The sequence below is a fragment of the Coffea eugenioides genome, chromosome 3, assembly GCF_003713205.1.
Source record: "Coffea eugenioides isolate CCC68of chromosome 3, Ceug_1.0, whole genome shotgun sequence".
NCBI classification, from domain to species: domain Eukaryota; kingdom Viridiplantae; phylum Streptophyta; class Magnoliopsida; order Gentianales; family Rubiaceae; genus Coffea; species Coffea eugenioides.
In genome coordinates, this window is record NC_040037.1 from 43,095,289 (window position 1) to 43,112,647 (window position 17,359).

At 32.0% G+C, this 17,359-nt stretch overlaps 2 long non-coding RNA genes across 2 annotated transcripts; both read right to left on the minus strand.

The window, feature by feature from the left end:
• Positions 1-11,963: 11,963 nt before the first annotated feature.
• On the minus strand, positions 11,964-13,467 carry LOC113765715. The gene is made up of 3 exons (XR_003467766.1): positions 12,835-13,467; positions 12,499-12,655; positions 11,964-12,345 (listed from the first exon to the last, which is right to left on the minus strand). It is a non-coding gene; the product is annotated as an uncharacterized LOC113765715 (long non-coding RNA).
• Positions 13,468-13,609: 142 nt separating this feature from the next.
• Positions 13,610-16,654, minus strand: LOC113765716. Its single transcript, XR_003467767.1, has 4 exons — positions 16,522-16,654; positions 16,279-16,431; positions 15,122-15,197; positions 13,610-15,023 (listed from the first exon to the last, which is right to left on the minus strand). It is a non-coding gene; the product is annotated as an uncharacterized LOC113765716 (long non-coding RNA).
• Between the last annotated feature and the right edge of the window lie 705 nt (positions 16,655-17,359).

The window sequence follows — 17,359 nt, forward strand, 5'->3', positions numbered from 1 at the left end:
AATAGCCACTTAACCCTTCTACGATATTCATAAATATCTACTTTACTTTCTATAATTTTTCTGTTTATCTGCATAATCTCCTAAGCTTTATGCAAGGTGGTTAGACCGTTGTTCTCGTTTAAGTCTATATTCATATTTTAATTGATAACATTAACGAGGCTATCTTCTGTCAAGTTTTATTTTATATGAAACTACAGGAAGGTTGTGTAAATATTTTGAGACGTTAGAAGGCCATGTAGCATTATGTAAAAACCACATGAAGGTCATGTGTAATTTACCCAATAAATCTAAAAAAAAAAAAATTAAAAGTGCATGAGAAATTCAATTCTTTATGTGCTTTATAACTCAGATATCGAGGTCCTTTTTAACCATGGTTTGGCAACTTGATAATTTTCTTAAACTTCCAAATCCATTTTTTGTAAGCCATCCGCAAAACTTCCAATTTATCTAAGCATTGAATTCTTATATTTGGAGGAGCACGATTGCTCCAAATCAACAAGGAAAGAGAGCAACACATTTTTCAGAGGGGCCACTAGAAACATGCATGTACTCCTGAACATTAGTAAGTCAATGTGGCTGAGAAACATACAAAAAATGCATATAACCATTGACACTGTGGAAATAACTTTCCAGTTTCTTGACCAAAAGTGGAAGCACCATTGCTGTAGAATGAATGCTTGTTATCTTTCTAGTCCCTGCAGTACAAGACACAGAAGAACAGCAGATGCCCAAACGTTGGGATACCTTGCATTTTTCTGCAATGCAGCAATTTGACCACTATTAAATTGTTGAGTCAGAGAATCAGTCATCTCCACCATCATATCCCATGAAGCTAAATGATTTCAATTCTTACATACAATCTCAGAAAATATTAAGCTTTTGAAATTTGCGCGAGGCCGGAAAACTTCCATCCCAAATTTGTCAGTCATCTCCACTATTAGAGAGGTTCTTTAAATAGTCCAGTTCTTCAATTTGATGAGTCAGTTTGACCAACATTAACGAATCTTAATGTTTGAAAACAAGATAGTTGCCCGGTTTTAGATGACATTTTAAATTTGGAGTCAAATGCAAACAGATCAAATTGTCTCAGGGTGATCAAAATCCTAAACTGATCGGCTCTCGAGACAGTCAATTCTCAAAAGTGTCTTAAGTTGCAAACCTTACAAACATAGCTAACAAAGTTTTGATTGTAGTAAATGATAGATTAAGGTGCACTAAACCTATCAGCTTGCTAATTGAAGTTGGCAACTGCTTAATATCTTGCCCCTGTTAATACAAACACACGCAAAAGCTTGCAGGTGAACACATCATCAAGAATACTAGTCTCCAAAAACAATGTTGGTAGATGCCCTGCGTTCACATTTCTAATTGTACATTTTTTTTTCTCTAAAATAACAAATTTTGCAAATTCTTTCGGTACCAAATTTTCTAAAACTCAGATATATTGTGCAAGACCACATACCTTACAATGTGTTCTGTTCTAAAACTCAATTCACTTTCAAGGACAATGCTACAGTGCCTATAGTTATGGTAACAATATTAAAGAAACCTACTATTATAGGTTTCTATTACCTTTAGTGACATATCCAATTTTTTAGCGACTTTTTAAATATTATATTAAAATAATTAATATTAACTTTAGTAAGTTTTTAATTAAAATTAGTAAGTTTATGCCTGAAAGATAAGTTTTAGTCAGAAATATAAATTTACACTTTGAGTAATGTAATTTACTTATTATTTGACAAAATTTACTTATGTTTAAATTAAACTTACTAATACTAAAAGTAAAAAATGTTCATATTTAAGTAAAAAAGTTACCAGAAAACGGTTTTGGGTTCCTGAAACACTTTCGGGTATCATCTCTTTAAAGTCATCTGCATTCTTATTACTTAGTTATCAGTTCCAACGATACGATTGAATTCCCAGGCAAAGGATTCCACTTTGGTCCACACTTTCTCTTGGTTACAGTTGAATAAATTTTCTCACTTCAAAATTTTCATCTTCAGTTCCCACTTTCCCTCTATCCTTTCTCATATTGTTTTTGGGTGCTGCCATATGCGGACACAATAAAAGGGTTAGCGACGGTGGTAGCCAATCAGAGAGCATATGAAAAATAGCAGTGGCGAGGTTAGGCCATCATGTCCTCTTGAAATCGTTTCATTATATTGCTGTAATTTATTTATATTTCATTTGTTTTGTTTGTCAAGATTTTCTTGCGAAATCAAGGCTGAGAATTTGAAGATTTTATTGCAATTTTGGGGCTGAAAATGTCCACTGAAACATCTAGGAAATGGTTGTAGTTTTGATTGTCTACGGGTAAAATATGCTTAATAGCCATATGAAACATCTAGGAAAGGACTTGAGACTAGGCGTTTAAGTTAAATGTGATTAATTTGTGAATGCATATAAGATGTTTGGTGAAATGTCAAAGAGAAATTTCTGTGTTATGATTGCTACTCGGTGCGGGTGAAAATTAAAAGTTCTAATTGCCAAATGGAAATAGCAGTCAAATTGTTAAAAATCTGATGGGAGGCTTCTTAAATTACTCCTTTTTAAGCATACCATTCACTTTCAGCCGGCACATCCTACAAAATATCTGCACTGCAGTCCGCATTTGGGAAATTAATTCAAACCAAGATATCGGAAATATTTCCCCTAAGAATTGCTCTGGATGCAAATACTAAAACTCTAAACAGAAATGATGTTTATGATTCTTTAACAAGTCAAGAAATAGATAGACCAACCATTTTTATGGATCAGAATTTGTACTTACCAGTAAGTTCAGCTTGCCATCGAAGGTGGAAGAGACGTTCTTTATTAGTTCCTCTCTTTCTGTTCTTGAAGCCTTATCGCAAGTTGAACCATAGACTTTGAAACCCTTTGCTCCCCATTCTTGCAGCCTTTCATTAAGTTCCTTTTGGTTTCATGAACATGTGTATACTATGGCTCCAAATCCTGCTAACTCTTCCACTATGGAATGCCTGAAATTTTGGGTCAAATAGTTAAAATGGGGACATGCATTTTGGATGTTGCATTAAAGCTACTAGGGACATAATCGCACATATATACTAGAACAAGTGAATGAAGTAAGGATTTATGTATACGAAACGAGATATGACCGTGATTGAGTAGGTTTTTCTGCTCATTAAAAGTTGTCCAATTGGTTGTTAACAGTTAACATACCCTTTTGAGGAGTGAATGAGAAAACTAATGTTGAAATGAATTTACTAATTTTTTGATATAAATATAAATACCAGGAACTATATTTGAAGAAATTTGCTTACCCAATGCCTCTGGTGCCACCAGTAACAAGGGCAGTCATTCTATTAAGAGACCACCTACCACTCAATTGTTCACTTGCCATGCTTTCAATGGCTTCCGACTGGGTCGAGAAAAACGCAAGCTGGAGGAAAAGAAATGACCAGATTGATTTCTTATCATGACAAAGATGCAAGGATAGATGATACCTGTATATGTCCGCTACTTGTTAAACCACAAAAAGTACTTTAAGATTTTGTGAGATGGGAGGTCAGAGTTTTGAATCTTGTCTTCTATCAACTGTCACTTTATGTAATTTTTTTAAATCCAACAGGTGTCATAGGGCATCCGTCTAATTCAAAGGTAATTTAGTCTCTTTCTATTCCTAATAATCCCGTTAGAATTGTCCTTTTCCTCGTCATTTAGAAGCAAGAGTAGGTAAAGACATAGATTATTGACATTTGAAAAAAAATCTGCCAAAAGTATAATAATCATTGAAATCTAAAATCCATCACAATATTGCACTTAAGATAATGGTCAGCTGGCTGCAGCCCAATGGCATAAATATATCAATGGATAAATGTGGTTTTATTGACTAAGATTCCACTGGGGCCCTCTAACATTGTCCTTCAATTAAACAGAGAAAGTGTATGTATATATGTGGTTTGAAGGTCATATTAATGATTTGGGTTACTTGGCTTGGAAGTCTGTGGGAATCGGTCCAAGTTTCATCCATACATATTAATTACCACTGCTTACTTCCTAGGAAGGAGTCTTGCGCCACTCTCAATCATAAGATATGGAGAATTAAGATGACTCCAAGCTCCATAATAAGACAAGCATAGTGGTTGAAGTATTCATAAATACGATTATGTGTATTCTTTTTTTTTTTGGTCCAAAAAATACGACTTTGTGTGTTCAAGTCAAAAATTTGGGGGTTTACGCCAATGGGATAGGTAGCAAGTACAATCAAACTCATTTCTTGTAAACTTGTCATTACTAGCTAAAATACTCCAAATGAATGAAACCTGAGCAAGAAAGCACCGTCCTGGAGCTGCATGTTTGGTTCAATTACATTAGCATGTACGCATCAATTAGAATGCATAATCTCTTGCCTAAATTAGAAGTATGTATGAATTTCATTAATATATAGAGTCTTCGTGAATCCCTGCCCTGCTGTCTAAAGAATTTTTTTTTTGGTGGTGGGGGGGGGGGGATCTCGTGACTAGGAATCGGTTCTTTTTGGAATCTTCTGAAGGAAAATTCAGATAACATATGGTTAATTAAGGCTCAGCTAAGTGAACTGATCTCTGCTCTATATGTAGAATGATTTCCTTCATAAAATTTTCAGATAGTCTCCCTCAAAGTCTAGGAATTAAGCATCAATTTGTGTAAAAGTGACTTGGGAATACCATTATTTAGACCACTGATTAGTTCCGGTCGATTTATCATATATAGTCAATAATGTTTAATTGCGTTGCTTATTATTGTAATTATTTTTATTTTTATTTTTTTGGTAAGCAAAGTTTTCAATTATTGAGGTTGAAGTAAAAACTGAGAATTTGCGACTACTTTTCCTATAGATAGATAGGAGTGACTTGCTTTAGCATTTGCAGGTGCTTATGGTGTGAAACATGTGTTAAATTTGTGCGATTTCAGTTCGGGTGGGCTGACTGGAAAATTAATTTTAAGATTCATAATTATTATGACATGTTTGTTGATGATCAGTCTTTTCCTTTATGGACAATGCTACAGTGCCTATAGTTATGGTAACGATATTAGGGAAACCTACTATTATAGGTTTCTATTACCTTTAGTGACAGATCAAAATTTTTAGCGACTTTTTTAAATATTATATTAAAATAATTAATATTAACTTTAGTAAGTTTTTAATTAAAACTAGTAAGTATATGCTTGAAAGATAAGTTTTAGTTAGAAATAGAAATTTACACTTTGAGTAATTTAATTTACTTATTATTTGACAAAATTTACTTATTAGGAGACGGAAATATTCAGGTACATTTTTTTCTTCTTCACGCCTAAGTTTTATGTTACCTATTTGCTATGATTATGTGTTGTTGTGGCCTTTTTTTAATACAAATCTTGTGATGGTTTTGTAGTGAATGAACCAGATTTCAGCGAAGACCATTAAGGAATTTTAATGCATTTTGATTGTAAATCTGAACATAATCTCCTTATTTTGATTGTAAATCTGAACATAATCTCCTTAGTTTACAATGATTGGTGAGTAGATTCTTACTGATGCTCAAAATGAGCCGTTTTCTCCTATTTTGAAATACCAATTTTATATAAAATGTCGTGAGACATGTAGAATTTTGTTGTTTACTTCAAATTGGACTGGCATTTCCCCTTTTATTGAAGATGGACTAATAATTGTTTGGGATGGTATATTACATGGGATTGAATCTCTCCCTTCTTTTTGGTTCAAGGGAAACTGAAACAAAATAGGAAACAGTGTTGCAAGATATCTAGGTAAAACTATTCATTTCTCTTTTGTTGATAATATTGATCATCTACTTCAAACTGTTTGTTCTTACTCCTAAAGCTAGTATTGTTGGTTTACTGGGCAAAGAAGGTTTGGACTCTCTAGGATTCTTGGGGTTCTTCTTTTGTATGGCGGCCATATGCTTGATCTTTAATATTATTACTTATTAAATCTCATATCATTCTTAGATATTTGAGAATATTATTAGATAATTTTAATATTGTCTTGATGATTGGAGAAGGGTGGTTTGGTTTCTCTGAGTTGTTCTTGTGGCTTTCAGCCTTATTCTGGATTTTTATTCTTATGTTCTCAAATAAATGAATTATCTACTTCGATTTTTTCGAGCATTAAAATTGGTACAGGTGGTTTACTATAGAAATGTTTCTCGCATGGCTTGTTCTGCTGCTAAAGCTTAGGGGCTTGAAGCACGCATACGTTTTACTGTTATTCTTGTCATCATTTGGTTATTTCCGCTTCCAGATATGCTAAAACTGAAAGTCATGTTCTTTTTCAGGACTGGATATCTCAACGGGATGGAATAAGTGAAAGGAAGCAGGGAAGATTAGCATTAGTCATGAAATTCCATATGGATGGTTCTAGTCAAACATGGGGTGCATCGGACACAGTCTCTCTTTTGGTCTTAGTTGTTATAGGTGTTTTCTGATTGCGCTACTACTTTTGTAGTTGTGACCCTGTCACATTTTGTTCAGCTTAGTCAGGGACTATTATGCAGTAGTTGTTCTAATGCTTAACCATGATAAAACCTCGGTAGTTTTAAATAAGCAGCTACTTACTACATGGTACATTTTGTTGTAAAGTACTAAGGAGGATGCCCTTACCACATTAATGGCTGTGTAACATCCATTCTGTCGTAGGAGCACGTACTCTTATTTATTTCTGCGAGCATTAGAAGTTTTTACTCCGAAACGAATGTATCGTTTCGTTTCGACCAAAAAAATAGTGTGTTGCTTTCCTATATAGACTGACGGCACTTTTATGAGAGAGCATCGGCCTTTGTGAATTTAAGTGCTCCGATTTCCTCAGTAAGCCATTAGCAGAAGTCCAAACAAATAGTATCTTCCCACGTCCTCTACGAATAAACAACTAATCCACCTTTATGTTTAATGACAATCTGCCATTAGGAATAATGGGACAAACTTTTAGCTAGGCACCTGCATCATATTAACACTTAATTCCTGCATCCATGGACATAGAAGAACCAAGCAGCTCAACTTTCCAATCCCGCCCAAAAAATGACAATGGATGGATCACTTTTCCTTTTATCACAGGTATATCCCATTAGTCTCGCAGCAAATTAGTGTTTGTCATATGCACTCAGGAGAATACCGCTTCTCTCTTCAAATATAAAGCACATTTAGTAAGATAGGAGAATAGCAAATATAAAGCACGTTCTTCTGGTTATAAAGTACTTGGTATTCAGCTAGAAATAGCCAAGATAAATTAGAATTTTTCCTAACTATGAATATAGATTGAACCTAATTTTTGTGCTTGATTAATAAACAGGAAGAGAGCAGCGGGGGATTGGAATTTTGGATTTGTTGGTGGGAACTAGTTTCGACTTTCTTTGTCCATTTATCGTAACCGAGAAAACAATAATTGTGGGGGTCTCATAAATACCTTCAATGAATCCGGAAAAAGGCTACCAGCTTTAGGTACTATGAATTCTTTGGCATAAAGAAATCCAAGCGTTACTAGTGCATCGACCTTTCCTACTCTAACTAAAATTAATGGCTAATAAAAGTCACCTTGGTACTTATCTGTTGAATTCTTAACTGTTTCAGAATTTAATAAAGAATTCTATCACAACCACAACACTTTTGAATTCAAAACTACAAAAAAGCCTATCCTTTTTTTAAAAAAAAATTTTGGGTTAAAGTTAGCAAAAGTTCTACTTATTTGCACCTTTCCTGTAAAAATTATTTTTTGTTGCAATTTCAAATTTTAGTTATCCATTCGACACTAGTACGGGCTTAGATACGGATTAAGCAACCAGTTTGAGGAATAATATTTTTTATTATAAAATTAATTTGAATTGAATTAACAATTTGATATTTTCACAAAAAAGTGTAATTTTTTGTCATTTTTCAAAAAAATTTAAGAAAACTATATTTTAGCAATTGTTGTCCTTAAAATTGTCTTAATTGAAGTTCATTAAGAATAATTGAAGTTCCGATATCAATACTCTATTCAAATGTAAATATTCAACCTAAGTAACAAAATAAATGATAGCTAAACAAACGAAATATGCATTCAATTGATCGTGTTCAAACTACATATTCTGTTAATGGTTAGTATATATGAAATTGTATTTTCCATTTGTAGAAAATTAATATGCATTTTATATCTACTAACGAATAAATTACCTATGTTTTGAACAAATCAAACCTAAACTTATGGTGTGATATGTATATAGTTGCTCACATTTATACTTATGCCATCATCCTTTCTTCCACTTGTTTTTTAGTAGTGCAAATTTCTTTTGATTATATTTAGGGGTGGTAATTTCCGATACGACCTGAAAACACGATATGAACCTAACACGAAATTAATTGATTCGGATTGAGGTTTCGCGGGTTCAGATTAGAATCGAGTCGAATCCGACAAACCCGACAAAGAAAACGGGTCGAATTCGAGTCAAACCGTGGGTGATCCGATATGACCCGGTCACCTGATTATGAATTAAAAATTATTTTACCTAACTAAACTACGTTATTCTTTTTTTTTCAAAGGCATTAATCACTTAATCCTAAATGAATTTATTTAACTTATTTGAAGTTGAAATTATTATATTTGGACAAATAATGTATTATATTATTTTTTACTTTTATACTACTTTTATTTATTTTATATTTGGTTTGGAATAAAACACTTTTACGGTGTTTTGAATTTATTTTAGATTAGGTTTAGGATTATTTATTTAATTTTTATTACTTGATTATGTAATTAGTCTTGTGCGAATTAGAAATTACAGTGATAAATTAATAAATTAAAATTACGTTTTGGATCATTCGGGTCGTCCCGCCAACCCGACAACCTGGAATTTTCAGATTCGGGTCAGATATCCTGACCCGTTTCGGGTTGGAGGGTCAAGTTCGGGTCAGCCAGTTTTCTATTATACCTGGGTCTCAACTCGACCCGCTGCTCCGATTTGGACCCGGTTGCCACCCCTAATTATATTGGTAAAAAAATAACATATTTTACAAATTATTCCAATTTATTTAGAAAATGTTACTAATTCCATTAGAAACATTGAAATGTAATCATGGTTTATTAATTTTTTACTAAATATAAATACTACATACAAAAGGAAAAGATATTTGACTTTGTTTTACTTTGATTAGAAAAACTTGTGATAGAAATAACGAAATAGTGACAGGGGTGCAAATTTCAAATCAACAACCAACGTACACTTAATTACGATAATTTTTTAGTTGACCAAACTAATATATGCCATAAAGTAGTAAGATTTGATCATTTATAAATTGGCAATTTTAGCAGTTTATATACCATTCACCTATAAAAATTATGATTATTATAAAATGACATTTTATAATAATTTACATACTATTTGCCAATTAAAAGTAAGTTTGATAAAAATGTGCATATAAATCCATATTGTAAATGATACAAAATATATTTGAGTCTCACGAAACTTAATATGTGGGTAAATTTATTATAGTTTTCAAAGATTATGCCACATTAGTACAAATTTAACTGTTATACTTGTGACCTAGAAAATAAATTTATTAGAACACATAACCTTTGTAAGTGATACATACATTTATTAAAATGCTTAAAACACATAACATTGATGAATGATACATACAATCATATATTATACATTTACGTTACCAGCAATTACTAACTATAATATTAAGTTTCAATCATTTTACTTAAAAAATCTTAGCATTATTTTAAATAAACTTCCTAATACTTGTTTCATATAAGTTTCTTTAAGTAAAATAGTAAATTTTATGCCACAAACTAGTAAGTCTCGATGATTAACCAAATTTACTATTCTATCAACAGGATTTACTATTAATCCGTGAAAACTTACTATTACTTGAACTAAACTTACTCTCCAAAAAGTAAGTTTCGAATATAGAGTAGTAATTTATTTTTTTAAAAAAAGTAACTTTCATTTTTATTTCAATTTACTTTTTAAGACATAAATAGGATAACACTTAGATGACCACTTTCTATTTATTTTTTATTTGCTTTTAGCGACCATTTGATTATTTGATAGGTCTATCCACCTAATTAGGATAACACTTAAAAATAAGAAAGTAAGTTTTCTATCTAAAATAATAAGTTAACAGTAATAAATTAGTAACTTTTATACTTCAAAAGGTAAGTTGGAATAAATATTAAACTTACTTTTTAAATAAATAAATTACTACTTTATATCCCAAACTTACTTTTTAGAGAGTAAGTTTAATTCAAGTAATAGTAAGCTTTTATACATAAATAGTAACTCTTACTAATAACATGGTAAATTGATTAATAATCAAAACTTACTGATTTATGGGACACATGTGCTATTTTATTTTAAAACATATTTCAAACTAGTATTAGGAAATTTATTTGAAATAACGATAAGATGTTTTATTAATGATTAATTCTTAGTACCTTAGTTAGTAAGTACTCATAATATACCTGTATAATACATGATTATAGGTATAATTTAAAAAAATTATTTATATATTTTAAAATACTATGAAAAATAGTTTGACTTTTCACATAATCTTGTGAAATATGTAATAAAATTTTGTCGTATTATAAGCTTTTAATCATTTTCAATTTTTGAAAAGTTTGAAAGTTCGAATAACAATAACAACAAATCTTCCTAGTTATATATAGAATATTACTTGTTTATATATCAAAATTTTTATAATTTAACACCTATGAATATAATAAGATGATAAAGTTTTAATAAATTTACATCTGAGACACAAGAAACAATAAGAGTAAAAGCCTAAACAAAATGAGAAATAATATAATAATAAAAATGATAAAATTAGTATAACATTTAATATAAGAAAATCAGTATGATCTGGATTTTTTCCATTGGGAGATTGTTCATAAGAATAGGATCCAATAATTATAAATGCAAATCACATGCATGTATAATCTATTGTATAATTTAAATTAAATTTAGTTCACCTATAAAATGGTCCTAAAATAATTAGTACACTATAATATATGTTATTTTAACAACAATTTTTTTTTTTACTAAAAGTCTGAAATATCCATGACATATGTATGAGGGATATTTTACCATATTTGTATCTCACATCTAATCATGAAAGTTAATTTGAGAAAAACTATTTTTGACAATAGAATTATTTTGAATTTAACCAACAAGTTGAGATTTTTTAAACAATAAAAGTGAAATATTTTGGGAACTTAGTTGTTTATTTTCCCATAATTAAAAATTTAAATTATGACAAATTATTCTTACATATTTTATAAGGTCATATGCAAAAAAAAAGGTTTTCATAGTATATTTAAAATGATTCAAACATATAACATTTATAAATGATACGTACAATTGTAAGTTTCTTTAAGTAAAATAGTAAATTTATGCCACAAACTATTAAGTTTTGATGATTAACCAAATTTACTATTCTATCAACAATATTTACTATTAATCTATAAAAACTTACTATTACTTGAACTAAACTTACTCTCCAAAAACTAAGTTTCAGATATAGAGTAGTATTTTACTTAAAAAAAAAAAAGTTAGTTCCATATTTATTCAAGTTTACTTTTTGAGACATAAAAGTTACTAATATATCGAGTTAACTTACTATTTTTTATGCAAAACTTACTAACCAAAATTTTAGGTACTATTTCATTTAGATGACCAGTACAACAGGTAATCAAATGGTCGCTAAAAGTATTTTTACCTGTTATATCAGGTAAAAATAGTTTCGTTACCATAACTGTCGTTACTTCAGACTTTTCCCACTTTCAAATATAGCAATAAGGGTCTGTTCGGCAAAATGTCAAAAGAATGTATAGCATCGTGAGATTGAATATACAGAATTGAAGACGTCCTTAACAGACGTGTAGACTAGAGTTTTCTTAGAATTTAACCAGATTGTGACAACTCAGCATTCAATTAGAATATTAACAAAAACAGAAATCTCAAAGCTCTTGCACCACTTAGTGTTCCCTATAAATCACAAGATACACATCCTATATCCAAACTTCTGATGGATTGGTGGGAGGATTACTACTCAAGCTTTTTGCATTTTCCAACTTAGAACCCTTCAACAGATGAAAGATTCTCAATTCGACCAGGCTATGTTTCTTTAAAAAGGCTGACAAGCCTCATCCGCAGCAATTGTCATCTAAATGGAAACAAATTTGGTTTCTACTTGGTGCAATAGTAAATAGGCTCCAGAAAAGTGGAAGTTATAGATTTAGGAAGTAAATGCATGATTATGGGAGCAAGGACATATCACAACTTAATCCAACCAGTAGCTTTCCCATGTATTGCTTATCCATAGCTCTGTGATTTACCTTGCACACCATGGGTGGAAGATTCACAATTTCTGACAAGTTTAAAATAAATGGCAATTTAAGAAGACATTACTGATTCTATTGTTCACGAAAATTTCACAAAGTCACAAAAAAAATCAGCAGTATTGATGAAAATCAAATAAATTTTCTTGATTCGGAGAAATTTCAACACAAAGGAAGTGTACCTCATGCATGAGAACCCCAGCAGCCAGCCAGAATGATTTTCAATTGGAGCTTCTTGGAGAACTTCAAGCCTCAAGAAGATGTATTGCTGTCAACCTCATATGTCCCTCCACGATTTACCAATCTGAGAGTAGACTCTCAAACTAGACTCAAAACTACCTACAACCACAGGAAGAAATGGCATCAGATCAGAAGTTGCATAATAAGCATACACCAATATAGGAAGCATTACATTCATGCTGAATTGTAATTTAACACTCTATATAATTAAAGTGCAAGAATCTTCCTCTTGGAAGAGCCCAGATAAATCCCTCCAACCAAGGAAGTTTTCTGCTTACTTTTTCTAGTGCAACTGTGAAGGAGGTCTTGAACTAGGCCATGTTAAGACCTAACCTTGGGAGTTGCATCCCCATTGCATATTCTTAGGAGAAATAGAAGAGGTTCCTCAATATGTGTGATGACCCTGCTATTCATAGAGTGTCCTTTGAGCAAAAAAGTAGCTACCATCAGGCACCAACAGAGTAAAAAAGAAATACTAACATTCAATTCTAAAAAGATAACAACATAAATGAGCACTTAATTTTTAAAGGAATGAAATGCAGATTTCAATCTTGAGCAGTTTAATCCTGACATGAATATAAGAGGATAAGTAGCTAGCTAAATTATTCCAATTTATTAAACTTGACTTTGTTCCTTGGAACTCAGCATCTCAATATTTTTCGTTGCGCCAAATTTGCCATGAATAGATTAACATCAGGTTACAGAGACTAGAAACCCTTTTGCACCAGCAATATAGCCAAACTCAAACTTCATCTAAGTGATCAAGCTATCTAAACGATGTATCAGGACTCTAGATTTTGTTCAAGACAACCCGTTTCAATCGAAATAGTCCTGATAGCTTTGAGAAACAAAATAAGAAGTGTTCAACAACATAAACAGCAAAAAACAGATAAAAAGCGAAAGGATAAGACTGACAGAGGATTGCAGCAGCATTTATGGCACCAAAATCCTTCCCAAAATTTCTAAGCAATTCCAATTTCGGAAACCACACAGTTCACCTTGTAAGAATTCACTAGATAACCGAAAACACTAAATTTGTAAGAAACCTAAAAAATAATGTCAATAAATAATATTACTTGATAATTAAGTAGTGCCTTAAAGCAGTAGCTTGATATTTCTTCCCAGTGGAACTCTTAGTGAAGATAATGGACAATCTACTATTATTTATTTCATAGGGTATGCAATGAATGTATAATGAAGTTACATATCATTCTTGTAGCTGGTTCTTGAAGTTGACTTGTTTATCTATAGTAAGCAAACAAAATACATTGAAGTGTTCATTTCTTTTTGGTTGTATTTATCTATTTGTTCATTTATTTCAGTGTGTTCACAAGTAACATAAAGGTATTTGACTTGCCTATTCATTCCTAAGTACTTGAAGATTTTTGCCTATTGATCGGTTCCACTTGCAAGGCATGGACAGTCTTTTCCCCCAGGAGATTGCCATCCACATGATGTGTACTTCCAATAATGCGAGCCTTCCTCTCAGAAATTTACTTCCGGATTGAATGATATCCATCAAAATTCCATGTAAAAATTTTGACCTTCTCACCATCCATTAACCTAATTCATCTTAAAGACTCAAAATGATGTACATCTCATGATAGGCTAGAGAATTTTATGTAACATTAAATGAACAAAAGCAGAGTATTAACATGGCATCTTTGCCATCAACCATTCAATAAACCTGAATTAAAGCAGTGCCCCACCACCAGATTGAGAGAATAGCTTGTGTTCATAGCTTCTCATACACAGGAAAACTTCCCTAGCATGACTTCAGACAATTCATCTGATCTCTAGCACTCAAACAACTGTGTACCAACACAGAGTTCCATTAGAGAATTAACAACATAAAAGAATGTAATGTGCTGCTAACATTGTCAAACAGACACCCATAATCCACTAGGGCATAAGAACTAACTCAACAACTAAGAATCTCAAAATATTCTGATTTGCCAACTACAGATGAACAAGTAATTTCAAGAACTACATACAAGAAGCAACATATGCAACTTCATCCTTCAGTTACTCCATACCAAATGAACCAAAACTAGCAGTTGCCCATTGTTTCAACAAGCACCTTCTTTTGGAAGATAAATTAGGGAATTGCTTCAAGGCAGTACTTGACTGACTATTCAACTGGCAGACAAGCATCACTATTTCTTAATATTTCAGCCACTAATAACTAAAAAAGTTGCTATTTACTACTTGAAGGCAATACAATTTAAAGGTCGGTCCTTTAAATTGTCTTTGCAGTCAGATAAACTTTTCCTGAATCAGAAATTTTTCATCACAAAAAGGAGTGTACCCCATGCACAAGGATTCCAGCAGCCAGCCAAAATCATCTTCATTGCAGCAGGAGAGCTCTAAGCCTTAAAAAGATTTATTCCACTCTTTTCTTTTTATACTGTACCATGAATCTTTACCAATGGTTGACTGTAAACTCTCAAACTGGACTTATCATTGCCTACGACATAAGAGAAGATGCCACTAGATCAAAAGTTATCCACCAATTGAATATAGCAAAGGAGAAAGCATTATAGTCATTCTGAATTGTAACTAAACCTTCTCCATCTACAGAACGAGAAAGAGTCTTCCTTTTGGTAGAGCTTTGATGGATCCATTTGAGGTTAGAATGCCACTGCCAAGCAAATAGCCCCTCTAAGATGATAAGACAACTTGTTTCAATAGGAATTGTCCTTGCATTCTTGAAATTCAAAATCAAAGTCCACAACCACATACACAATGAATAACAAATAAAAAGAAAAAGGACATGAACATTAGAGGATGACGGTGGCATTCAGGTACCAAATTCTTCCCAAAATTTTTAAACAATTGTAACTTTGAAAATCGCAAAACTAATTTTGTAAGAATTCTCTAAATAATTGAAAACACTAAATTTGCAAGAGACTACAAATACTAATCTGGACAAATGATATTTCTTGATAATTAAATAGCATTTTCTTGATATTTCTTCCCTCATAGCTACTTAATGGAGATAATGCACATTATTAATTTCACAGGTTATTTGTGCAGTCATTAAATGTAAAAAAGTTACATATCATCCTTATAGCTGATTTTCAAGGTTGAGTTTTTATTAGTAGATAGGAACTGGAATACTTTGAGGTGGTTCATTTTCTTCTTATTTATTTATTTATTTATCTCTTTATTTGTTTTTTGTAATTTTAGCATGATTACGAAAGCAATTTGAATTTTTGCAGCGGAAAACTAACTAGCCAAGTATTTTGCATAATAAGTTCCCCTGACAAGACATGGATACTCTCTTTCACCAGGAGGATGCCATCCACATTGATTGTACTACCAACAAGGTTGATCCAAAGAAAATTGCCTATTATTACACCAAATAGCTCTATTTCGATAACATATCAAGCAATTGCTTCAAGGCACTACTTGACTATTCAATCATCTAAAGAGCAACACTATTTCTTGATATTTCTTCATATTTAAGGTACTAATAACTGGAAAAGTTGCTATTTACAGTTTCATTCATGTCAGAAAATCAGGGATATATTACCTAAGAGGAATACAGAAAGTAGTGCCTTTAGGGGGAGGGGTCTGAAGGCGAGTTTTGAAAAGATGTATTCCTGATACTTATGAATGTGATTATGTAGAATTTCATCTCATTGCTCCTTCTAATTGCCTTTGAAGCTAGATAAAGTTTTCCTGAATCATAAATTGTTCATCAGAAAGAGGAGTGTTACCTCATGCAAGAGAATCCTCGTAGCCAGCCCGAATAATCTTTGTTGCTGCATGTCTAAGCCTCGAAAAAATCTTTTACACCATCAGCCTTTTATACTATTCCACGCGTTTTTACAAATGCTTCATTGTAGATTCTAAAACTAAACTTGGTATGCCTACAACAAAAGAAAAGATGCCATTAGATCAAAGCTGCAGAGAATTGAATATAGGAAAATAAAAAGCATTATGGGAATGTTGAATTGTACCTAAACCATCTCCATATAAAGAAGGAGAAAGAGTTCCTTTTGGGAGTGCCCTGATGGATCTAATTTGAAACTAGAAAGCTCTCGCCAAGCAAACAACCCCTTATTTTTTGCATGCTCAAGAATATGTAGGTACTTATCTGCATCACCATATAATAGTAAACCGTGATAGTTGAAGACTTTTGTTCCAATATACCTTTTATCATATAAAGAAAAAGATCATAAATTGAAAAATAATTAAGAATAAAAGCAGACACACAACGTAAGATGATTATCAAATACTTTGCCAGACAACACAACATAGTGACCACCATGTTCCTAAGTAGTGAAAGATAGATTTTAGCATTTTTTTCCTATAGCATAAATAGCAAAATAAACAAAAGCTCTAACAAACTAGTCAATGGCCTTGAGCTAAGTTCAGAACAAATTAAGGGCCCGAGTGTGTTATACTAATCACTTGAAATATTGACCTTATTTAAGTTCATTACTTGAAAGGCTAGCAATCTCTTGGTACTACTGCAAGTTTTTTCCAACAAAGTGACATAGGATCAAAAGCATGTTCACAATCATGCTAAGTTCAGAATCTCAGTGTAAACATGGTGAGTTAAGCTTACTCTATGAAGTGTATTGTTTGACGAGGGAAAAAAATTTAACATTTTGAGGAAAAAGCTCTTAGTTTCAGCAAATATGTGGAATTTCTCATCTGAATGGAATACTTTGCATCACTGATCAGTGCTCGAAAATATTATCACTTTGCTCATTGAACTACAAATCTTTTACTAGAAAGACATGCTCAAGTATCTATAATTATATGATTCGCCGAGCTACTCCACGGTCATTC